The sequence below is a fragment of the Dipteris shenzhenensis genome, chromosome 10 (genome assembly GCF_047967505.1).
Source record: "Dipteris shenzhenensis isolate YYH24624 ecotype China chromosome 10, Dip_SZ_1.0, whole genome shotgun sequence".
In the NCBI taxonomy this organism is placed as follows: domain Eukaryota; kingdom Viridiplantae; phylum Streptophyta; class Polypodiopsida; order Gleicheniales; family Dipteridaceae; genus Dipteris; species Dipteris shenzhenensis.
In genome coordinates, this window is record NC_141605.1 from 37,495,286 (window position 1) to 37,513,861 (window position 18,576).

Below are 18,576 nucleotides of genomic sequence, written 5' to 3' on the forward strand. Positions count from 1 at the left end.
CCATGCATCCTCATTAAATCATGAGGACCAAAGGTGGGCTGGCACATTGCTGATGATAGACAGCACATGTGGGTGCTATCCTCATGATAGACCTCTACCTCAGTGTACTTTTCAGTACCATTAAGCGGCAACACTTGCACCACATGCACTTGTTTTTGTGGAGGTCTATTTGGGGCTTTAGCTCCCGCTGGTTTATTTTTAGGGCAGTTCCAAGAAGCATGGTCTTTGCCCAAACATTTGAAGCAAAGATTTTCTTGCCTGGCTCTTTCATAATCCTCTCTCATCTGGAAAATGGGAAAGCATCTCTATGGATCTCATTGTGGGACTACCTAGGACACAAAGGGGGCACAACTCTGTGTGGGTAATTGTGGATTAGTTGACCAACCTCTCTAGTTCATTCTCTCTCTATGAGTAGCCTTGGACCTTCCACTCCCTCTTGTACATATGAAACCTCTTCTTCTCCCTTGTATTTGTAGTATTTTGAGTTGCATTGGAGTGGAGTCTCACTATATTGGTAATGAAGGTCACTTTAGGTTCTCTCTCTTGAGTGTCTCTTCCCTTTTTCCATTGTTTTCTCTTCCAAAGTACTCAAAAGTGTTGTCTATTCGCTCGCTCATTGCGCATACATGGTTTATCTATTTCCCAAGCCACAAAGGGGGCTCTTCCTTCCCTTTTAGGAAACCTCTATGGGACTTGGATCGTTGATGAAGTCTAAGCATGGAGCTAGTTTGACCCCCTGTCAGTATTTTGCTCATAACTTTTCGCTCGATGGTCCTATTTGGATAAAACTTATATAAGCATGAAGCTCTCTTCAAAGAGAATCATTGTTTGTCTGTAATGATTGTATTAGGTGTTAAACCTAAAATCTATGACTCTCTATGTGTGATTGTTTCTTTTTCATATAGTTTTTATCCCCGTCCTAGTAAACTGCCAATATCTTTCCAACTACTTCTTTGTTTCATACGAAACTTACATAAGAGTGAATCTCATTCAAAGCACATCTCAATATGTGATTGAATTATTTATATCATGTCTCTATTGAGAGTTATGGATCTTTGTGTCTTATGACAGTTTGGAGAGCGTTTTGAGGTAAGTGTAAAGGTGCCAGTAGAGATGTTAAAACTCTAGAATTAGCTAGGCTATTTGTGGATCATATCTATAGACTGTATGGGCTACCCGTTGGTATTGTTAGTGATCAGGATAGCAAATTTAACAGCCGTTTTTAGAGGGCTATGTCTAAGAGGTTGGAAACTTCATTGAGAATGAGCACCACGGATCATCCATAGAGTGATGGTCAAACTGAAAGGGACAATCAAATCATTGAGGATATGCTTCGAGAATATGTAAGTAAATGGAAAACTAATTGGGAACAGTATTTTTCCATATTAGAATTTGCATATAAGAGTGCCAAACATTCAGCTATAGGTTTCAGTCCATTCATGATGATGTATGGATCTCAACCTAGAGCCCCAATGACAGTGGGACTTGAAAAAGAGAAGGTTCAAGCGGCCAAAGACTTTCTTGAGGATATGAATCAAATGCTTAAGTTAGCTAAAGATAGCATAAGAAGAGCTCAAGATAGAGCATGAAGTTATGCAAACCCCCACCATAGAAAGTTGGAGTTTGAAGTAAATAGGAAAGTCTACCTGAAGGTACCAGAATCTTCAGAATCTTTAAAAATAGGTAAATGTCCAAAGTTGTCTCCTAGGTATTATGGGCCATTCACAATACTTAAGAGGATTGGAGAACTTGCTTACAAATTAGCCTTACTTGAGGGATGTGGAACACATCCAATTTTTCATGTTAGTAGGCTAAAAAGAAAATTAGGAGATGATGATAATCTCATTGGAAATGAAGTCCTAGTTGAACTTATTGAACCCGCATCTTTACCACATGAACTAGAAAAAATTTTAGATACACAAGAAAAAAGAACGTGACATACTATATGGAAAGAATGTCTGGTTAAGTGGAAAGATAGATCTAAAGAGAGTTCAACATGGGAAAAGGTAAGCAGTCTCCAGAGGAGGTTTCCCAATTTTGTTTTCGAGGATGTAAACCATTCTTAAGGGGAAGGGAATGTTATGTTAGCCGTAATCCCAGTATTATCTAGTGTGGTTACGGTGAAGCGGGAAACCAAGGGGCTCAATAGTGCTTGCATCAATATGGAGTGCGATATTAAGGTCTAAAGGAAAGTAGGGTTCTAAGGTCCTTTATGGTGGACATGTGGCACCCAATTGGACTCCAAGTGGCAAGCACTAGGTTCAGGGGAGATTTCTAGAGATAGGCTCCAAAAAGAAAGGAGAGGAAACTCGAAGAGGAGTTCACGTACAACGGCACTCTAGGAATCGTGGTTGGGTGGAAGAGACTTTTGATGAGCCCTTTTTGTGGGAATGTAACAAAATCGTCTGAAATCAACTTCAAAGATTTTGCGCATGGTTCCACAATAATCCAACTGTGAGGAGAGAAGATTGGTATCTGAAGCACTTGCTCAGCTATCTTGTGTGAAGTTAGACATGACTCCACAATTATACATGACTCTCTTTGAATCGATGCGTTCCACGTGAAAATGTCATCCATATGACCATAATGCACTGTACTTTTTGTACTGTAAAAGAGCATCATTAAAACAATGAAGATGCATGTATTTTATGGTATATATTGCCTGAAAAAATAACTTAATTATGTCAAGAGGTAAGAAACTTACATGCACCATACATCCAGATGATAACTCTCGCTCGCACTCGTTTATTGTCTCTCCATCACATTCGGTTTTACATAGAGCCAATTGTATCCAATCAAGTGACATGTGAGTGGGGAGAAGAGCCAGATCTTGTGGATATGGTTGTGATCGTCTGTACATTACTCTGAATCTCATCCTTGCATTTATTCTTTCTGCTTTGGCCACTTCATATCTCTCAATCCACTTCTGCATCTCAGGGCTATTGAGTATACAAAACTTATTGAATTTCTCCATTTCCTCTTTGCTCATCTTTCTTTCAATCCCTTTTCCTTGGGGAACCTCGCCAATGATGCGATCATCATCCTTGTTATGCCAAGCTTGCAGCATATCGGGATCCGTGGATGCAAGAAACTTCGTGATATATACTAATGACTCTTGCACAAGCCATCCCTCTGCCATGCTTGCTTTTGGTCTTGCTCTTTGTCTTACAAATCCCTTCAAAGTTTTCATAAACCGCTCGAGAGAAAACATCCATCGACTATGAATGGTACCTGCAATAGCCACCTCATCAACTATGTGCACAAGCAAGTGGACTTGAGTTGTCATAATGCTCGAGGAAAAGTGCTTCTCAAGCAAGCATACGGCTTCGATGGATTCCACCCTAGCCTTATCGATGCTCGATAGATCTCTTTTTGGGATATCCACCTATTTCACATGTCCATGTAAGATATTTTCATAATCAGCCTACAGATTAATTTGCTTAAATTGAAGAAAATGCAATCAATGCAATTTGATAGTAAGCATACCTTACAATACCATAGATCTTGAATATAGCATTTCTAACATCTTGTAAGCACCCTTTTATTGTAATCGGGAGGATGAACTATCAAGGCAACAAAGAAGTCATGTCAACAATATAACATAATCATAATTATGCTAACGCATCACGATTATCGGTACACTAATTCTATAGCTTAGAATACCTGTAAGACCTTGTGCCAATCATGGGACTTGAGCCCACTAAGCTTATTGTCCTTTGAAAATGCTCCTTTCAAGCAATGCATGTACCCTATCAGTGTTTGAAAAGAGGCAATGTCCACCTTGACCACTGCCTCCTCCCTCATAGAGAGGATCCACATTTCTTTTGGGAGGACAACTTTGCCCAAAGCATGCACATGGGGCCACAAACGAGACATCCTATTCATAGCACGCAAGTCTTCTCGCACTCCTCTCGAGTCTTTGGAACCAACCAAGTGTGCCCAAATAGTAGCCCCCACATTCTTGAAGATATGCATGGGGTCCAAGAAATGATTGATTTGTAACTGACCCCAATAAGGAAGCTCATGAAGGATTGATAGCCTCTTCATACCAGGAGGAGGTTCCTCTCCATTCACCCTCCAAGCTCGAATCCAGTCACTTGCCTTCAAATATGATGGTGGTGTGCTGACTGCCACGTGCGAGATGGTCGAGCGGAAGGTATCGAGCATGACCTTCATAAACATTTTTCCTCATATGTTTGGAGTAGCGTGCAAGCAATTTCAAACCCGGTCCACAAATAGGACAAGCATGGTACCCACTTATAACAAGTCCCGCACGTGTGCATGAACGTGTTAGTATAAGACATGTGTGCAAAAGAGAGTCATAAAAGCATAATCCTATATTATACATGTAGAGACACAACCACATACCTGCGCACTCTCCATATCCTGGGTAGTCATGCATGGTCCACATGAAGATACCCCTGACCAAAATATCATTGGTATGTCTAAGAGCTCTGGAAATATCAAAGACCCACACTCCTCTCCATAATATCTGTAACTCCTATCAAAGGTGCCATGTACAAGTCCATATTTTTTGCCTTAGTACTTTCCTAGCACAAGTAGTGCAAGCATGAGGTGTCCCTTTTTTATTGTTAGCCATGGTGGGATATTGTAATTCACCACGACTATGGGCCATGTCGACCAAGATGTCAAGCATAACCCGAAAGGATTCATGCCGTCCATGGCGAGCCCAAGATGTAAGTTGTGTGGCTCCCTCGCAAAGTCTGGCCACTGATTGTCTATGTGCTTCCAAGCTGCACAATTTGCAGGAATCCTCAATGTGTCATCAGCAGACCGATGAGACCATGTCATCAACTCTGCTATGGATTTGCATCTAAACATGTGCTGTATTCTGTATTCTTGCAATGATGGGAAAGTGTCTCAAGACATTTACCGGTATCTACTCACCCTGCAAGTCATCTCTATATCATTGTTCCCCACACTTTGGACAACTAGCCAAATCTCCGTGCTCACGACGAAAGATAATACAATCATTACGACAAGCATGGATGGTATCATAATCCATACCCACCATTGTTAGCATCTTTTTCGCTTCATCTCTTGATGCAGGAATGGTATTTGGTGTAGGCAACATCTTCTGGAGCAACCTACCACAATTCAAACAAACATAGGCTTCAAACATGATGATTCGGTACACTAATCCATACATGATGATTCTCAAAACAAACAATATCCAAATAATGAGTCAAATTAATGCAAGAGCCAACCTCATTAAGGCCGAGACACTTGTATCCAACCACCCATACTTTACTTGCAGATTCAAGATTGAGAGACAAGCATGTAGTTTAGACATCCTAGCACCCTCATACAATTGTGTTGATTGCAACTCTTGCATTCACAACAACACAAAGAAGCTATAGACGTGCTTGGTAGACACGCAAAATAGCGGGTGCGTCTATAGGTGTTGCTTTAGTAGAGGAATTACGAGCGTGTCTAAAAGCACGTCTAACAACTCATCTATTAGTGCGTATATTAACACGTCTACTTGCACGTCTAAACTGAGAAAATACGGGCCCGTCTAACATCGCGTTTATCAGTGCATCTATTTGCACGTGTATTAGTGCGTTTATTTGCACGTTTACACTGAGAATTAGACGCGCATTTAGACGCGTAGATAGACGTAAACCAGAGAATACAAAAAGTGAGATTTTGGTGTACATCATTGCTTTCCAAACATTGCCCATGATTACAAAGCACATAATTTTTTGCAAGCCCACATATACAAGAATTAAGTGAGATGAGGAGAATGAGACAATATGTAAAATAGTTTTGCCAATATCAATTATGGGGCTACGGTTCAATCTCATCCTCAATGAGATCAACCCTTGCCAAACTATCTACTTCAAAATCCAAACAAGTGTTTAGATCTACAAATACATTCAACCCACTACTACTTGTGCCACTCATGTGCTCATCGAAATCAGCATCTCGAATGGTAGGCTTGTCCTCATGGGTAATGGCCTCAATATCTGTATCTCCTATCTCATGATCATCCTCCTCTCTCGTATCACGGTCATCATCATGTCCATGGCCATGATCATCCTCCATACACTCCATATTAGTAAATGTACTATACATCACTTTGGAACATGGCATGATAGGTATGACATGCCACCATCTATTATTATCCACCATTGGTTGATAGACAACCTAATTCAAACACAAATACAATCATGATATTTTTCTTGCATCAAATATTTAAAAGCGAGTATTTTTATATGTGTGCACAGTACTTGTTCACATTGTTGTGGTAGTACTAGTGTGTCCTTCCTACTTTGCCAAAACTTTGTGGAGTCAATAGTTACAAAGCCACTTGCATGGCGTTTGATTGTTGCATTAGGGCCTCTTTCCACCACGTCCTTAAACCACTTTACATCCAAAACATACACAAAGAAGTGTCGAAAGTCAAGCATAATAATATCTTGGATTATGCCACAATAATCATCCATGGCTCCATTGGCTCCCTCAAAGCTAGCAATGACGCCGAAATCTTGTGTGTTTCTCTTATCATCAATCCATTGTGTTCGAAAATTCTTGCCCTCACACCATATAGCATTGAACATAGTGCACTACACCAAGAAGAAATCAATTAAATGAGCAATCTAAATTATTGAAAGCTCCTAACTTATGCATAACATTCTATATACTGACCTTGCTCATGCATCCCCTATCATACTCCCATTCTTCCATTGTGATATGCATCCCCTCGTCTTTCTCTGCTTTCTCCATTTCATCAAGTAGCCAATCCACATGAATATCCTTTGGAAGTGCTCGTAGATACTGAGGGTATGGCACACGAGATCCGTGGTGTGTACGAAAGAGGGCCCTTTCTTCTTGTCTTCTTGCCTTTGCATCCTTGTATCTTGTCACCCATCTTTTCATCACATCACTATTAAGCACGCAAAAGAGGTTGATACTATTATGCAACTCCTTGTCTATTACTTTGTTGCGTCCTTTCCCTTGAGGCACAATAGAGGTCATCGTTAGGTCTTCATCATCTCTCCATAGTCGTGGGAGAGAGCTATCCATATCAACAAGAAACTTAGAAATATATACAAGTGACTCTTGTACCAACCAACCCTCGGCCATGCTACCTTCGGGTCTTGCATTTTGTCTCACAAATCCCTTCAAGGTCTTCATGAAGCGCTCGAGGAAGAACAACCATTGTGCATGTATAGTACCACATATAGCAATCTCATCCACCAAGTGCACTATGAGATGTAGTTGGCTTGTGAGAATAGAACGTGGAAATGTCTCCTCCACTAAACAAACCACCTCCACTGACATAACTCGAGCATTCTCAAGCATGGTGGGATCTATTTACTTTGAACTCACATACCTAGAAATGAAAAAGTATAGCATATTAGCAATATGCATTCAAACTTACATGGAGCATTGATACGCATCATATTTTATATCATGTAAAGTACCTCACAAGCTCGCCCATCTTGTAAATACAATCTTTCACATCCTTTGATGCACTACATGAAATGCTAGTAGGTAGTATGAACTGAACCCATGAGGAGGTGGTTGATTAGTTTCTTATAACTATTCACTCACAAATTTGAAAGGAAAAAGATATTATGCACATAAAATACTTACTTGGAGCATCTTGTGCCAATCATGAGATTTCAAGCCATATAATTGCTCTACACCTCTTTTCTTGCTCTTTGTAAAGGCTCCCTTCAAACACCTCATGCATCCAGTGGGAGTACGAATTGTAGTAATAGCACACTTCACCGTCGCCATCTCTAGCTTTAATAACATCCACGGTGCATGAGGTAAAAAAACACGTCCATTTGGTCTCTCTTAGGCCAAGCTTCATGCATCCTCCCTGTGGTACGTAGATCCTTCCTTATGCCTGCCGAATCTCGTGTCCCATTTTACTTACTTGGAGCATCTTGTGCCAATCATGAGATTTCAAGCCATATAATTGCTCTACACCTCTTTTCTTGCTCTTTGTAAAGGCTCCCTTCAAACACCTCATGCATCCAGTGGGAGTACGAATTGTAGTAATAGCACACTTCACTATCGCCATCTCTAGCTTTGATAACATCCACGGTGCATAAGGTAAAAAAATGCATCCATTTGGTCTCTCTTGAGGGCAAGCTTCATGCATCCTCCCTGTAGTACGTAGATCCTTCCTTATGCCTGCCGAATCTCGTGTCCCATTTAAATGCTCCCAAATGGTAGATGCCACATTCTTGAAGATATGCATGGGATCAAGCAGGTGATTGATCTTGAGGTGGGACCAATATGGTAAACGATAAAAGATGGAGTATCTAAACAAAATAAAGTGTTAGCAGGCAATCTTTACTTTCAGCCAATATAGCCAATCTTTACTTCTAGCCAATAGTTACAAACCCTTACTGGCTCATGCCAAGTGGTGGAGGAGTTGTGGAACCGTCCCAAATTCTCATCCAATCTCTTGCGGTGAGTGATTGTGGGAGGACTTCATTCCAAGGGGCAACATATCTAGGATGATCAGGTGGCAGAAATCGATGGCGATTCTCATAGATGACCTTATTCAATGCATTTGCTCGTGAGGCAACTAGCGAAGGACCACAAACAGGACATGCATGGTAACCTGATGTAGTGAGACCTGAACAATAGATGCAATTAAGAGTTGAAGGTGGGTTTAGGGTGCCGCATCCTTTGCCTATTCATAATTAGAAATGCAATGCTTACCTGAACACTCGCCATAGCCTAGGAAGTCATGCATCGTCCACATCAAGACTGCTTTGCAGTTGAAGTCTCATGATGAGGGAGGCCTGCTCACATCATGCACCTCGATACCTCTCCAAAGTATTTCTAGCTCGTTAATCAAAGGATCCAAATAAACATCAGGGTTTTTGACTTTATGTTTCACTGGAATTAGAAGAGATAGAATAACATGTCCTTTCTTAATAGCCATAGAGGGTGGAAGATTGTAATTCACCAATACCACTGGCCATACATTGTAAGACGTGCTTTTGAGACCAAATGGGTTCACACCATCCATACGCAATCCAAGTCTCAAGCTCCTAGGTTCTTTCTTGAAGCTTGGCCATGTGTCTTTAATATGCTTCCATGTAGGAGAGTCTGTGGGAGTTCTCCACTTGCCATCGATTGATCGATGGGAGGAATACCATGACATGAGCTTTGCAATAGATTTGCACTTGAACATATGTTGGATGCGAGGGATTATGGGAAAATGTCGCAGAACCTTACGAGGCACGTCCAAGGTTTTGAGATCTGCTCTATATCTTGCCTCTCCACAAGTAGGACACTCTCTTGCATCCTTATGTAGTCCACCAAACAAAACGCAATCGTTGACACATGCATGGATGTGCTTGTAATCTAATCCTCCAAGAGAGGTCACATGTTGCCTTGCCATATCTCTTGAGGTTGGTAGTTTATTCTCCCTTGGAAGCATTTTACACAATAGCTTGCACGTGAAGACCATAAATGAGGAAAATCATTCGAGTAATTGACCCACTAGCATAATTCACCATGTTTGCAAAATAGACTTTAAATCTTACTTGAGTAATGCATTCAAACTTGCATTGCTCCATCCATAGATGGTTTGCAAGTTTAGTAACTCAAGGGAGGCACGTAGAACAGAGAATGTGCACCCCTCAAATAGTGGAGTCGATGCTGCAGTAAAAAGATCATCCTCCTCCATGCTATCATCCCTCCCTTGATGGACATATAAATCTAACACCATATCATCAAACACCTCCTCCTCCATGGCTTCATGAGATAATGGTGGAGGGCTACTATCACCATCACTCCATGCATCCGTAACAGTCCCTCCTGAAGATCCCACCTCATATCACCGATGCTTCGCCTCCTCTTGGTGAGCATAGGGCAACATATACAGGTGTGGCACTACATCCTGTATCAAATTAAAACGGGATCATAACTCAAACATATGAACACCCATAGGTATCTCAATCAACCTTAACTTACAAACCCTTACCCTATTCATGGTCACATCCCATTCTCCATACTTTGAGATATGATTGAGTGTAATCCTACGTGCATGATACATGTTTCCTCGACATCGATCACATAGACATTTGATTTTTTGCTCCAACCACATTTCGCGATGGTGGATACGGAGGGATTCATCCTCACTGGAGCTACTTGTTGAAGATGAAGACATCCTACAAACAAACAACCCACCAAATTTGCTCTTCTTCAAATGTTTAATTTTAAACTCTGTGGCATGTCTAAAGGCACGTCTAAAAGTACGTCTACGGTTGTGTTTAAAGGCGCGTCTAAAGGCGCATCTACTCTGTGTATTTAGACATGCCTATAGACTTGCCTATAGACATGATTATAGGCGCGACTTTTAAACTTGCTTTTAGTGCGCTCGCTTTGCTTTTCTTCACATTACTTATACTTCGTGCAGCTTGCTTCCTTCCTTATTAGCAGATCCACAGTTTCGATGCTTAAGAGGAAGGCTCCCATACTTACTTCCAAGCTTACACTTAAGAGGAAGGCACCCACACTTACTTCCAAGATTAAAGGAGAGGAGGACGAACAAGGAGGAGAAGCAACTTTGAAAAAGAAGAACATTCCATACCTCTATCCAAGCAAGTCTTTTTGCAGTTGATCTTGTTTGGAAGTTTGCTCTCTTTAGATTTGTACTTTCTGGTATCCAAGAAATGCATGATCTGGGTATCAGTGTCATGTTTGTGTGTCGGGCGCAATGTCCTTTTCTACTTTTTAGAAATCCCGTCTGTCGGAGCGCTTCTATAGGCATGTCTCAGAGCGCATCTAAAACTGCGTCTATAGGTGCATCTAAACCCGCGTCTAGCCTGTTTGTAGACACAGACACATGCATCTATAGACATGCTATTAGACACGAAAATAAACGCGCTAATCAGATGCATCTATAGATGTGCTCCGACAGTAAGCCTCTCTTCCCTTCCCCTTTCTTCTCAGCTCATCAGTAATAGATTTTTTTCCTTTTTTCTAGTTCAACATGTGGCCAAGAAGTGCTTCCAGCTCACTTGATCCCCGGGATTCTATTTGGAAGGACTTATATAACCTTTTAGGGCACTCTCCTAGTCCCGCGAAGTTATACGGGTATATGATGGGTACTCTAAACACTCCCCCGGAGTCGATGCTACAGACTCCAAACCACCCCACACCCCCTGAGATCACCCCAGGAGAGTCATCACAGCCATCTTATGCCCCTTTCCCCATACCATCTTATGCCCCTTCCCCCATGCCGTCTTATGTCCCTTCTGCCATCTCGTCTTATGCCCCTTTCCCCATGCTGTCAGGAGGTCCTTCTGTCTGGCAAAGCCATCAACGTACTCCTGTGCCATCGAGACTCGGTTCTCCAACTACGAGTGGTCAGTGTAGTCCCGTGCAGTCTCCAGTTACGAGTGGCTAGCATACGAGCTCGACATGACACAGTAGTAGGCGTAGTAGCAAGGAGAGCGGTGGGGGATGCATGGCACAGTGCTTTGGGAGAGGTGACGGTGGGGACGATGATGATTCAGATGATTTAGACGTGCCTCCGAGTGATGGTATGATATTCTATGACATCACTCAGACAGGAGGCATCTTGATGGATGCGCGGGGGAAGGACATCATGGCCTTCATGCACTCTGTAATTGCTAACAATTATAGAGATTGCTTTATCCACTTCAAAGACCAGCCAAAGAGGTTGGCTGATGAGACCCTCGCTATTGTTCGATCTAGGTATCCTAACCCCCCCAATCACCAGTTCACAGATAAATGGGCCAAGTCAAAGATTGTTACGATACTTGGCAATAAAAGATCTTTGCTTAAGAGGCAGGCACTAGCGGAGCTTGCCAGGCTTGAGGGAGGTCAACCACCAAGGGGCCCACCCCACACTACTCACAAGCGTGAGTGGAAGAAAGCAATGAAGTCAGCGAGGGAGGACCCCAGTCTGTAGCATGTGGGGGCACGGAGGATCTAGATGGAGGAATATGGAAGCATGCATTTTGGAGCAGGGGGTGTTGAATCATGGGAGGCCCAATTTGTAAGTATTGATCTCAAATTATATTGCTTATTTAGTTTATTAGGAAGTTGTTTCTTTGTACTAATCCCTCCGCAAAGTGTGTCGTCTTGCAGCTTGAGATCGTGGGCAGATACCCTACTCCTGTGGAGACATCCTACCACCACCACCATCACAGAGGAGATACATGGAGGCACTTCTATGATGACGAGTTGATTACTGAGGAGCAGTATACCCGGGCTACTGGAGCGGCCCCCAAGGTATTTGAAAGCAATTAAATAATGCCAAAATTATAAGTAAAGATTTGATTTTTCATACATTGATATATGTTGTCCCTTGTTTATAGGCCCGTGCACAAGACGATGAGGAAGACGAGGAAGGAGGCACAGAAGGGTGCATAGAAGGGAGCATGGAAGGGAGCGAGGACCTGGAGAACATAGATTAGTTGTAGAAGTAGTGCTAGCTACTCTTTTTTATACTTAAAGCCACTGGCTTGTCTTCATGCCTCTTGTATATACGCTCCTCTTATTTTTTGTACTTGAAGCCACATGACGTGGCTTAGCTTCCTTATTTTTTGTACTTGAAGCCACATGACGTGGCTTAGCTTCGTGCTATATGTATATACAAGCACTTTTTGAGCTTTCAATTTTATTGCGTTTTGGAGTTGTAATGTTTTATTTGGAATTGTAATTAAAATGCGGTTGGCTGTAAGAATTGAATTACACAATGTGAATATGGGATTCTTGTAACTATATAGCATACACAACATACATAGCATTCTGTAAATTAAAAAATAAAAAATAAAGCGCATCTGTTAGTGCGTTTGTAAACGTGTCTATATACGCGTCTGTCTGTTCGACAAGCATCTATTTTTGTGTCTATAAATGCGTTTATAAGCGCATCTATTTAAGCATCTAAGTGCATGTCTATATGCGCGTGTGTCTAATATATAGATGCGCTGGTAGACACGGGTCTCCAGATGCGAAAATAGATGCACCCGTAAGTTTTTTATTTAGTTCAGTAAACGCGTCTGTGTGCGCATCTATGGGTGCTTTGTCTTGTTGTGATTTTGACCTCAGACTCTGACATCATGTGTACATGGGATGTAGTGCCCCTAAAAATAGAATCCATCATGTCGACCATACCCTCGTCATCATCTGGGAGACTATAGTCTTGCTCAAAGTGTGAAGGTATATGCGTACCCTCATCAGCCTCCTCATCCTATTTTAAGATTTCGTGTAAATATAAGATCTTGTATTTCCTAGTATCCAATATTAACCGTGAACTTAAATAGCTTTGACTTACCAATGATCCATCAACACATGCAACACCAATGGTGGGTACTAGTTCGGGCTCCTCCCCATACATCCGCAAGTGGCACATGACAATACGACATTGATGTTGTACTTCTTGCTTGCAATGAGTGCAATGATAGTATAACCTCTCCATAAGCCACTTTGTGCTCTCGGGCATTGGCGCATCATCGGAGGAGCTTCCACTCATCCCTTCCATCTACACTTATAAAATCACAACATAAGTTGCAAGAAAATATATTAACAGTTATAAAATAGCATCTATGAGATTCTTTTTTAACTTAGAACATAAAGTGTCTTAAAGCATCGCTATATAGAGATGTTTTCCTCTGCTCCCTCGCTATATAGCGATGCTTTTAGTTAAAAACATCGCTATATAGTGATGAAAGAGCATCACAATATAGCGACACTATGGATTAAAACTAAAACCCAATGCGACTCGCGGTGCTTTCTTTAGCACTCTCTAATCTCTATTGTAAGCAAGGCAATCTCTCCTCCCACCTATTTTCGATGACCTCCCACTCTATTCTCCACTCCTCACCACTACTCACCCCTCTCCTAGCCCTTGTGCTCCCTCTCCACCCTTCTCCCTCTTTGGTTTCTTGAAAGGAATATAAAATAAGAATGCATGGGTTCTTGTATAGCCAAAGGAGGGTGGAATACTTTGGACCAATAAATATTCTTAGCCCTCAAGGAATTTCCCAACAAAGGATCCCTGCCATTCCATTCCAAGTGGGATAAAATATGCTTCCAATCAGAAGCAAATGAGAGACAAAAGGAAAGCCTCTGATCTTGCCATGAATAGAGCCAAATAGAAAATCCCACTGTGTAGGTTACGAATGCCCAAAAGCAGAAGTATCAATATGCAACAAAAGAGAGCGGATCATGAAAGCCCAAGGCTGATCCCCTTGCATAAACTGCAACATCATTTTCCCCTTGTGAGCAAGTATTTGCACTTGAATATTGAGTATGTTCAAACCCCCGTGCATCTTTCAAGAGGTGAGTCTCTTTCAACAATGTAGGTAGGTTTTTTGTGAGATTTCATTTTGTGAGTGCTTCTCCTTGTATTGCTAAACCTGTGTACTAGTTTTCATGCTTGATTTCAAAGGATTGAAACAAAAAACGGGATTTCAAGAAAGAAAGAAGACTCACCTCTTCTTGTCTTTTTTGTATTTCTCTTCCTTCTCTTTCTCCTTGTCTCCTGAATCCAATCTTTTTGAGAAGTTGCTTTTGTAATCTCCTCCTTCCTCTAACATCTTATTTGAAAAATGGTATGTTTCCTCTCTTTTGTAGGGCCAGTCCACAAAACACCGAGCGGGACGTACTATTCAAGGTAAGTGCTTCCTCTTTTTTCCATTTGCTATTTTTGTTAATTGCATTGGCTTGTAGCTAGCGCCTTAAGTGCTAGCTGTAGTGATGGGCATAGGAATCCTCTCTTCCCCTCTCTTTCCTCTTCTTTCCCTCTTCTCTCCTCTTCTTTCCCTCCTTTCCTTCTTCTTCTCCTTCAATCTTTCAATCTCTTTCCCCCTCTTTTTCCCTCTTTCCTTTCCCTCTTCTTCTCTCTTTCCCTCTTTTTCCCTCTTTCCTTTCCCTCTTCTTCTCTCTTTCCCCCTTCTCTTATGCTCATGCATAAGCATAAGCATGAGCATATGTCTCCTTCTCTTGCATAAGCATAAGCATAAGCATAAGAGAAGGAGACATATACTCATGCTTATGATTATGCATGAGCGTAAGAGAAGGAGACATATGCTCATGCTTCTCTTTTCCAATCTCTCTTTCCTTTCCCTCTTCTTCTCTCTTCTCATCTTTTCCCCCCTCTTTTCCCCCTTTCATGCTCATGTTCTTATGCTCATGCATAAGCATAAGCATGAGCACATGTCTCCTTCTCTTATGCTCATGCTTATGCTTATGCATAAGAGGTTTATGCTCATGCTCATGCTTATGCATAAGACCTCTTATGCATAAGCATAAGCGTGAGCATAAGAGAAGGAGACATGTGCTCATGCTTATGCTTATGCATGAGCATAAGAGAAGTAGACATATGCTCATGCATAAGCATGAGCATATGTCTCTTTTTCCCTATTTACTTTCCCTCTTCTTCTCTCTTCTCTTCTTTTCCCCCCTCTTCTCCCTCTTTCATGCTCATGTTCTTATGCTCATGCATAAGCATAAGCATGAGCATATGTCTCCTTCTCTTATTCTCATGCTCATGCTTATGCTTATGCATATGCTTATGCTCATGCTATGCTCATGCATAAGCATGAGCATATGTCTCTTTTTCCCTGTTTACTTTCCCTCTTCTTCTCTCTTTCTTTCCCTCTTTCCCCTTTTCCAATCTCTCTTTCGTTTTCCTCTTCTTCTCTCTTCTCCTCTTTTCCACCCTCTTTTCCCTCTTTCATGTTCATGTTCTTATGCTCAAGCATAAGCATAAGCATGAGCATATTTCTCCTTCTCTTATGCTCATGCTTATGGTTATGCATAAGAATCCTCTTATGCATAACCATAAGCATGAGCATAAGAGAAAGAGATTCTTATGCATAACCATAAGCATGAGCATAAGAGAAAGAGACATATGCTCATGCTTATGCTTATGCATGAGCATAAGAGGAGACATATGCTCATGCATAAGCATGAGCATGTGTCTCTTTTTGCCTCTTTACTTTCCCTCTTCTTCTCTCTTTCTTTCCCTCTTTCCCCTTTTCCAATCTCTCTTTCCTTTCCCTCTTCTTCTCTCTTTCCCCCTTCTCTTATGCTCATGCATAAGCATAAGCATGAGCATATGACCCCTAAACCCTCTTTCCCCTTTTCCTTTCTCTCTTTCTTTTCCCTCTTCTTCTCTCTTCTCCTCTTTCCCCTCCTCTTTTCCCTCTTTCATGATCATGCTCTTATGCTCATGCATAAGCATAAGCTTGAGCATATGTCTCCTTCTCTTATGCTTTTGCTTATGCTTATGCATAAGACTCCTCTTATGCATAAGCATAAGCATATGCTCATGCTTATGCTTATGCATGAGCATAAGAGAAGGAGACGTATGCTCATGCTTATGCTTATGTATGAGCATAAGAGAAGGAGACATATGCTCATGCATATATGTCTCTTTTTCCCTCTTTCCTTTCCCTCTTCTTCTCTCTTTCTTTCCCTCTTTCCCGAGAAGGCATGCATATCGAGGCACTGCGAAAGTGACAATCCAACACAGGCGAATCGAGGCAGCGCAAAGAAGAAGATAAAATCAAGATATTTTGAGAGTGAGAGTGAGAGTGAGAGTGAGAGTGTGATTGAGATTTGATCATCTGATTTAAACATCTTCATGCGAGTGAGAGTGAGAGTGAGAGTGAGAGTGAGATAGCTCAGGGGTGGACGGGTGGTATCGAGCTCCTTCACAGAGTGATTCTTCTCCAAAATTATTGTAAAGACTCATCAGTTTGATTCATACTGGAATCTCTCTTCTTGTTTATTCATGATTATTATCTTGCTCCAATTTTGATTGTGATTGTGAAAGAGCGGTGCGTGACACCCCTTTTTCCCATCTTCTTCTCTCTTTCCCCTCGTCTTTCCCTCCTTTCCTTCTCCTTCTCCTTCTCCTTTTCTCTTTCAATCTCTTTCCCCCTCTTCTTCTGTCTTTTCCTCTTCTTCTCTCTTTGGTTCCCTCTTTCCCCTTTTCCAATCTCTCTTTCCCCCCTCCTTCCCATCTTCTTCTCTCTTTCCCCTCTTCTTTCCCTCCTTTCCTTCTACTTCTCCTTCTCCTTCCCTCTTTCAATCTCTTTCCCCCTCTTCTTCTCTCTTTCCCTTTTCTGCTCTCTTTCTTTCCCTCTTTCCGCTTTTCCAATCTTTCTTTCCTTTCCCTCTTCTTCTCTCTTCTCCTCTTTTCCCCCCTCTTTTCCCTCCTCTTTTCCCTCCTCTTTTCCTCCTCTTCTGCTCTTTTAATTCCCTCCTCTTTTCTCTCCTCTTCTCCTCTTTTCCCTCCTCTTTTCCTCTTCTTCCTCTTTTATTCTTCCTCTTGTTTCCCTCTTCTTCTCTCTTTCTTTCCCTCTTTCCCCTTTTCCAATCTCTCTTTCCTTTCCCTCTTCTTCTCTCTTCTCCTCTTTTCCCCCCTCTTTTCCCTCCTCTTTTCCCTCCTCTTTTCCTCCTCTTTTCCTCTTTTAATTCCCTCCTCTTTTCCCTCCTCTTCTCCTCTTTTCCCTCCTCTTTTCCTCTTCTTCCTATTCTTTCCCTCTTCTTCCTCTTCTTTCCCTCTTCTTTCCCTCTTTCCTTTCCCTCATCTTCCACTTCTCCTCTTCTTTCTCTTTTCCCTCTTCTCTCCTCTTCTTTCCCTCCTTTCCCTCTTCTTCTCTCTTCTTTCCTTATTTCCTTTCCCTCTTCTCTCTTTCCCCTCTTCCAATCTCTTTTCCTTTCCCTCTTCTTCCTCTTTTCCTTTGCCTATGCCTATGCTTATGTTGATTTTTTGTTTTTTGTTTTCGTGCTTGTGTCTATGTTAGACATGGGATCACGTTGCACGTCCAACGAGTACAGAGATCCTCGCAAGAGGTGACATCATGATCTATATGCTCTAGAGGACTTTGATTCCTGTTAGGTGACACTGAGGGGACTACCGCTAGTCCTCGACTCCTCTCGGACCTAGCATTGCGACTACCCCTAGTCCGACTCCTCTCGGACGTAGTATTGCGACTACCCCTCAGGGAACTTCTTTACTAGTAGCGCATGGCTTTGTCGGGAGTCCCAACGAGTTTGTAGTGTAGATGAGTGATGAGGAGGCAGTGAGATTCTTCTCTCTGCTATCTCAGAGGACCTTAGCAATTCCCTCCCCTACACCGATGGCTAGACCTACTGCCCAGCCATCCCCTCATGCCCCTTCGATCGAGGGGTCAGCACCTACACGTGCCTCTCATAAGGGAAGGAAGAGTAGGAGGGGCCACTTATGTTATGCTGACTTGGGAGATGTAGATGAGTCAGCACACTCACATACCTACAGGTCTCCACTTGGTCTAGAGACATAGTATCAGTCAGGTCCCTTGCCCTCTCCTAGTCCCACTGCTACTCCTCACTCCAGAAGTGCTCGCAGAGCTTCCACTCCTTCTGACTCTACTACCATCACTCCTCCTTACTCATCAGAGGATCTCTCCTATCAAATCATGGCTACCAGAAAGATAATAGAAGATAGAAAGAGCAAAGTAGTGATGGCTACCATGAGGCGGTTGATAAGCCATCACTTCAAGAGCGGCATTGCTACCGATTGGCAGTATCAAGATGACCAAAAGAAGCAGG

General features: G+C 42.1%; 1 pseudogene; it reads right to left on the reverse strand.

Moving 5' to 3' along the window:
- Positions 1–811: 811 nt before the first annotated feature.
- Positions 812–9,397, reverse strand: LOC147897769 (uncharacterized; annotated as a pseudogene).
- Between the last annotated feature and the right edge of the window lie 9,179 nt (positions 9,398–18,576).